Below are 6,763 nucleotides of genomic sequence, written 5' to 3' on the forward strand. Positions count from 1 at the left end.
CAAAGTTATCAATCAATCAATCAATCAATCAATCAATCAATCAATCGATCAATCAATCACTTTATTTGTATAGCCCAAATTAACAAATCACAATTCATAGGGCTTAACAAGGTTCGACATCCTCTGCCCTAAACCCTCAACAAGAGAAAGACAAAGATTTCAATTAACAGGGGGAATAAAACAGTAGAAACCTCAGAGAGAACTGCATGCGAGGATCCCTCTTCCAAGACAGACAGAAGTCAGAAGTGCAATAGATAAATAGCAATAAGAATATTTAAAAAGTTCATGAGAAAAGTCACTGTCTAAAATACATGGAGAGGTGAATCATTATCTAACGTATTGGTGCGAAAGAAAAAGGTCCGAAGTGCTTTTGATTTTCAGAAAAGTTTGGTATCATTATTTCTTACTTTTGGAGAAAAAAAGATTACATCCATTGACATTTTAGTTCTGTTTTAGGACAGGTAATGAAATCCCTTGTCAAATGCGTCTACCTGAGATGACACGAGTGGGGATGTTCATGCCAACTGAGGGTTTCCAAGTGGGTGTAATGATGCTATGTGAGGCGGGGTGTAGAGGGTGGGGTAGAAGCTTCATTGGCGTCATCAGGTGGGCACCCTCCTTCATAGCTGTTTCAATGATATGCCAACAACAACTCCAAAGGGCTCATCTGCAACATCTGGCGGCCAAGCTGTGCCCCCATCTGCTTTATCTCACTCTATGATGTGGACAGTGTGACGTGAGGAGGAGCCATACACGAGGTCTGGTCTGAGGTTTGTTGTGCAGATCTCTCCTGGTAAGCATTGCGGCTTGTTCTTGTCCACAGACAGCTTGCTTGTATCCCCCCTAGCTGGCCGGTGTGTGGCTTGGATGTATGGGCTTTGCTTTGCCTTGCATCTGCACTGACAAACTCTATTGCAGGTAGATCAACATGGTTGTAATGTTGAGGTTAACAATTTTTTAAGAAGTCAACCATAGAATTAGAATGAAATTTGATTTGACCTAGACTGTGACTCCACTTCAACATAAGCATATGCTTAATTATGTCAAGCTCTTCAGAACTCACTCACAACTGTCCAAATGTGTTCAACAAAGTCACCACTCACCTGTCTTATTTCTCTATAAAAGTAGTTCACTCACTAAAACCATATAATTTTCCCGCCAAAAAATTGCTTCAGCCACTGGGGAAAGAGCCAGGATGCAATCCTCACTCTACTAAATTCAACTCATTCCTTTCCCTCTGAAATAGTTAAAATGCCTATTAACTCTTTATACGCCCAACTTCTATAAATATCGTAAGTAATGCCCTCAAAAACGTCTGAAAGTATCATCTACTAGCCAGTTGTTAATTAGTATTACCTTGCTAATGTTATCTGTAAGATGTAAATTATTTCGAGCTTTGCAAAATAACCTACTTAAACTGTCATCAGCTAAGTCTGCTAATAAAGTAGCCAGTAGGAAAAAACTGTTAGAAAGTTACTGACAATTATTCATTTACTTGACCCCTCAGTTGTTGCTGTTTACACTCTCCCTCTTCTCTCCCCTTGTCTTTATTTTGCGCACAAAGTTTGGAATGGACAAATATAGTCAAGTGACTATAATTCAGTATTTGAGTCGACATTCTTGGTTGCTTTACATCACAATCTTGTGATGTTTTTGCAGGTCATCTACAGTTAGTTACCCACCTAATAGCTCTAGCTTATGCTAAAGTGAAATGTTACATTAAAAGCTGCAGTTACTGGATGCCATTCTGACAACTTGATCCACAACCCACACTGTGTGTTCCGCATATACTGCAGCTGGACTCTGAGCATAGATAAAGAAGAGACATTTTGGAGTATCTCTTATACTCTACGACACAGGTCAAATACAATATTAAAGAGTCGGCCCTATGTTATATTAATGGCAGAATTTGCAATGACCCTAAAGCTTAAATATTTCTGTGTTGCTCACTGTGATGAGTGTGTTTTTTTCCTACAGGGTTGCAGTAAGAGATGCTGTATGTTGGACGGTGGAGGATAAAGTGTGTGGTTGGCTCTGGAGGCAGCAGTATTAATGAACCATTTTATCACTTGTCCAGAGCCCTGTGACTCGCAGCACCGGCAAAGAACACCACGGCCTCTCTTCATCTTCACTGTGCTGTGGGAGGAAAATTAGTCAGGAGACAACATAACCTCGTGAGTCAATGTGTGTAATGAATTCATTTTGCGACTACCTGGTAAATGAGAACACACAGAGAGTGATCAGAAGATGAGGATTACAGAGCTAAAAAGTGGTCATTATCGTCATGGAGCTAGATGAAGCGAGTTTCGTGTTAATAGGCTTTCCAGGAATTTTGTAATCATGTCTTGATAATTGCCACATTTTAAAAACAACCCTTGTTAATAGCCTTTTGCAACTTCCCATGATAGTGCTTATAATTCTTGAACAGTTCGCTATCCTGATTTATGCTCAAGAATTATGTATAATTTGAGCTGTAGCCATGTAACTCAAGCAAAATTCTGTACTGTAAACATCTTAGAGGCGCAATTAAACAAAAAACAAAGCCGATTTATTGTGCACATTGAGTTCAAACGACCGGGTTCTCCATAAAGTCATGCACAAATGCACTGGGAAATAACAACCATGAAAACGTGACGTGTAAGACGTCTCTGAGGTGGCTGAGGCTGCATCAGTCGGTGAAAACAAGTGTACAAAGATAGCAACAGACTGCAAAGTACTTGAGGCAATAAAAACATGGAGCAAAACATCATCAAAACAGCTACAACGTCTACAAGCATTATGAATAAAATGCCAATATAAGTGAAAATTCTCTTTCACTTATGTCAATAAAGGCAAACAAAGCTCGGTGTAACACTACCATTGTGTCAAGGTGAGGGCTTCCCTCTGGGGACACCCATTCTAAATATGTAGTCTGTGCACTCATGCAATGGTAAAAGCCCTCATTGACATACTGGTACTGGGGAGAAAACAAGTATCTACAAACAGAAAGGAAATGTTTTGAAAGCATATTCATGAGAGCAGCAATAATGTTGCTTCAGTCTCTATAAAGGACCAAGAGGTTCAATAATGCAGCGTCGTCTTAATGACAGAAGAGGGCCTCTTCTTTTTTTTTAAACCAATGTTACATCTTTCTATTTCTCTAAATGTTTTATTCACCAGAAGGAGGGGATCATTGTTCACAGAGGGTTTCTTCTGTTAGTTTAAAGGTCCAGTGTGCCGAATGTCAGAAATGGAAAATATTATTTGAGTCCATTAGTGTACCTGAAACTAAGAATCACTATGTGTCCGTTACCTAAGAACAGTGGTGTCAAACTCAATCACAGACAGGGCCGACATTAAAAACTGGGACAACGTCGAGGGACAAACAGGGTCAACATTTATTATACAGGGTAGACAGGATATTGGATAAAGAGCAAAAAGAAAACATATTTAGGTAGTCTACATTCTTCTTTTATGTACATGTGCCAGATGTTTGGCATCTTTTCTAGGCTGCCTGTTCCTTAATGTTTGGGGTTAGGTTCTGTGCTGTGGAAATTGAGACGACTCCTGTTTGGTTTTTTGTTCATCTTCATCACAGAGAAAAGCTGCTCACACAGGTATGCAGTGTTGTGCCAGTTCACACTTCAAATGAACTAGTTCACGTTCATAGATAATTTTTTTAAATTTTGAACTAAGTTTATGGTTCCAAAAATGAACTAGTTCATGTTCATTTGTTCCATTTTTTACTGGGATGATATAGGTGACAAATTTACGATCATGTGTTTAGTTATTAATCGATGGTGTCGGATCATGTCTGCGTGTGGCTCCACTCATTTTAACACTGAGTCCTGACTGTGAGCGTCATGTCTCATGTTGTACTGAGCTGTTAAATGAGTCCTTTTTCACGATGTTTAAATGCAGCCTCATAAACTCTGGAACAAATCAAACAAACACTAAGTTACTTCATGTGCTGATCAGGTCCTGATAACTAATGATGAGTGCATTAGTTAAAGTGAGAGCAGGTCAGAGTGGAGGAGGAAACAGAAACTCCAGCTCGGTACAAACCAACTGCAGCTTCTGCTCTGATCACAGCTGTACCTGTGTGTTGTGCCAGTACGTGTGCGCTGTCTGGGAGCACACACACACACACACACACACACACACACACACACACACACACACACACACACACACACACACACACACACACACACACACACACACACACACACACACACACACACACACACACACACACACACACACACATTTTCTCTCGCTCCTGGTATTTCACATGATAGCCTGATACAATGATGATTTGAAAATTAACATGAACGCTGGAGTGAAGTCACTCACGTTCACGTTCATCATATGAAAACTGATTCGTTCAGTTCATCGTTCATGATGCGGGCGAGTTAAGATTTTATCGCGGGCTGGATATATTTGTATCACGGGCCGGAAGTAGCCCTGAGTTTGACATGCCTGCCTTAGAATGAGCACTCATGAGAGTCCGCCATGTTGCACCGCCATGTTTCTGTGGAAGCCCAGAGCGGAGAAACCAGACAAACTGTATGCTTTTATTCACCCCAATTCTATACTGTACACTAACTTTATATAGAATGCATGATAAGGTAATTGTCATCGCATACTGGGTTTCATACCAAAGAAGAAAAACGCATTTATTAATCAAATTTCAGTTCAGTGGAATTTTTCAACAATTATTACATATTTCTTTATTCCCAGATAACATATTTCTGCAGCTTTGTCATGACAACCCTTCATTTATTTCATCTCTTTGAGCTGTGAGTGGCTACTCAAGCGGCTGTATTAATCAATATGTTCATATCAGCAATGGATCAAAAGAAGATGTGTGTTTTATGTGTTTACTGCTGCCAACTGGCCCAAAACACCTGCTGAACGCAGCTTTAAGTCTTTGGGATTCATAAAAACGTGCAGACCCTTATCAGTCATATATTGGAAGTGGAGTGTGGAAGTGGCATAACAAAATATTCACCTCAGTGAATCGAGACGACAAATTCAATGTGACTACTGAGTCTCTCAAGCTCATTTGTCACAGCTGGATGACACAGGGAGAGCACAGGGGCCTATTATTACCAGCCAGTTTAATACATAACTGCAAGTGCAAACACCACGAAACTTCACAAAAGGCTAAACGCTAATTATCTCCAGTTTGTTTAAACATGACTTCTAATGACTTCTAGTTGGAGGCAAAGTTGAAGTTAATTGGAAATTCTGCTGATTGGATTGAATTAATTGACTGATGCCCTCGGTTTTGCAGAAAGAAGCTTTTAAGCTTAACTTTCTGGTCAAAGCAGTGGTCACCGACTGGTTTTCACTCTTTCTAATGAGGGGCTAACTACCTGCCATGGTGAGTGTAATTTATTGTAATGAAGCACTTGGTAAGATAGATAACCAGCGTCATGGGTCCTGAGGACAGGAGTCAGAGCCACTGTATTAAAGAAACAAATCACTGTGGCCATTAACACAATGCAAACTAAATGTCAATTTTTCAATTAGCAAAGGAAAGAAGAAAAGGGCAAAGTGATTTGTAGCAATGAGTTAATGAGTAAAAGTCAGAAAAGTGACCAGATACCAAAGGACAGCTGTAAGGGAAATTACAAATGGCTTTTTCAAAGTCTGAGATTATGGGCCTTCCCTCAGACAAAGGTTGGATAAAGGTCCCTCCTCACCCTTCCCTTGTTTACTTGCCTCCGGTTTCACCCTATTTTCTGGATGCCTATGTTATCTTCCATCCATCCGTTATCTACACCACTCATCTTGTTGAGGGTAGCAGGGGGATGCTGGAGCCAATCCCAGCTGACATTGGGTTAGTGGTGTGGTAAACCCTGGACAGAACACCAGTGTATCAGAGGGCAACATACAGAGACAACCATTCATGCTCACATTCACACCCATGGTCAATTCAGTCTGCATTTCTATGGACAGTGGGAGGAAGCCGGAGTACCTGGAGATAACCCACACAAACACAGGGAGAGAATGAAAACCCCAAACAGAAAGACTTCGGTCGAACCGCGAATTCGAACCTTCTTGCTGTGAGGCAACAGTGCTAACCACCACACCACTATGTTATCTTGACAATGTACTTTTGTTTGCTTACATAAAGCCTAATATTGCTGTTTGACATATTTCTGATAGCACAAAAAAGAAAAAGTTTTTTTCCGAAGGCATTTATTTGTTTCAGACTCAAGGAAAGTGGCAAAAAAAACCTGTAAAAATTCCCCCAAAAGACTATATTACTGACTTAAAACCAAATCTAATGGACTGGAGATCGAACTGCCGACCTTCTGGTTGGAGGACGAACGCTCTACCACTCAGCCGCAAGCGCCTCATTAGTGAGTCCTTCTCAAACAGTTCGACAATAAACTGTCACTTTTGATCGCTTGTGTGCTAGACGTTGTGTGCAGAGCTTTTTATAAACAGTCTGTGGAGCAGAGTGTTAGAGAACTATTTGTTCATCCTACCTGGTTTATCTGCACTGAAGAATTTATAGTCAATGTTTTTCATAAACACGTGTGTGGCTTATATGAATGATTTACTTAGCTGTTGTTATTTTTGTATACATTGCATGTTGGTTATTTCAGAGGCCTGTTAAGCAACTGACACAATCCTCCGACCCAAGTTCACAACTTTAACTTTAACTTTAGCTCAAAATAAAAGTGCTGTAATTCCTCTCTCTATATAGCAATACTGCAACAAAATGAACATGTGCATTTGCTTTGAAGACAGCTTGCTAAAGAAGAAG

The sequence above is a fragment of the Hippoglossus hippoglossus genome, chromosome 22 (assembly GCF_009819705.1).
Source record: "Hippoglossus hippoglossus isolate fHipHip1 chromosome 22, fHipHip1.pri, whole genome shotgun sequence".
Lineage (NCBI taxonomy): Eukaryota > Metazoa > Chordata > Actinopteri > Pleuronectiformes > Pleuronectidae > Hippoglossus > Hippoglossus hippoglossus.